Source organism: Schistocerca cancellata, chromosome 8, assembly GCF_023864275.1.
Source record: "Schistocerca cancellata isolate TAMUIC-IGC-003103 chromosome 8, iqSchCanc2.1, whole genome shotgun sequence".
In the NCBI taxonomy this organism is placed as follows: domain Eukaryota; kingdom Metazoa; phylum Arthropoda; class Insecta; order Orthoptera; family Acrididae; genus Schistocerca; species Schistocerca cancellata.
The window spans coordinates 10,842,525-10,843,936 of record NC_064633.1 but is presented as its reverse complement, the minus strand read 5'-3'; positions in this window follow the sequence as shown (position 1 = coordinate 10,843,936).

Sequence of the window (1,412 nt, the reverse complement as noted above, 5' to 3'; positions counted from 1 at the left end):
TATTATTTCTTCCTCCCTCTCTATCAGAATTATCCACGAATATTTTTTCCAATTTATGTTGAAATAATGTTGTCGTTATTCGTCAATTAACTTTCTGTGTAATTAATGAAGTAAAAAAATAATAAACGAATAAGAGAATAACGTAAAATATTTTTGAACTGCCTTACAAACTGTAAGGTTGCAAGGACATTCACAAATATTTCACATCATTTTCTAATTCGTTTATTTTTTTAACTTCTTTCATTACATAGTAAATTAAGTGACGAATAACGAGAACATTGTTTCAACATAAATTGGAATAAACATTCGTAGATAATTCAGAGAGTGAAGGAGGAAAAAAAGGAACAACCAGGTTTCGAACTCCCAGCGCAAAGGTCTGAAGTCACGACGGTAGCCGTTGAGTCACCGCTTCAATTGAATCCTTACACGCTAATAGGTGTCCACACTATAGCAAGAGCCCATTGAAAACTTTGACCGTCGTTTTCTCTGAAGCGGTCGAGTGTATGCAGATAAGCCGAGACACGTGTTCGCTTATTTTGCCCCCTCTTTCACTGAGCGAGGTATCAGCAAGATCGGGGAATGACCCTTGGAGTGTCCCCTCGTAAGTGGCGTGCGTTGCGATTCAGTAGAAACAATGCGCCCACTTTCCTCGACTACTCATTACCATGTTTGGAAACTTTCGTTCTTGTAGTGGCAGTTTGCATTATGAGGGCTGGTTTTCCTTATATCGATCTACTTATGGACTTTGCTCCTAATTTACGTTACTGTGTACAGACCTACTGCAACGACATCAACCGGAAATCTTTGTTTATTTGGATAGTCCCCTTCTTAGTTGCCATATTTCGCTATAATATTTTCCTTTGTTTCAAAACGGCAAGTTCAGATGACCACTGCAACTCGGTCAAATCAGTAACAATTTAATACTTTGAAACAGTTACGTGCGGTGTACTAGGAGGGTACTCTGTTGTATGAGGAATACATTAAACACGAAAGCTGCGTCCAGTAACAATAATTAACTATCTATTAGATGACAAAACACAAGTCGAAATACTCCAAATGCATCTCAGTACCCAGTAAAACTTAAACTGGAACGATCGCAAACATACTTTTGTGGGGAAGGCAACCGAAAGACTGCGTTTTATTGGCCGCACACTAAGAATACGCAACAGGTCTACTGAAAACATTGCTTATACTACGTTTGTTCGTCCACTGCTATAGTATTCCCACACGGTGTAGGATCCATGACAGACGTGATTGACGGTGCACGTCAGAAACGTCCAAGTAACGATAGCTCGATTTGTAATGCCACGAAATATGGGAAAGAGAGTCCCAGATATGATAAGCGAGTTGGGGTGACATTCACGAAAACAAAAGCGTTTTTCGTTGCCGCGAGATCGTTTCACGAAATTTCA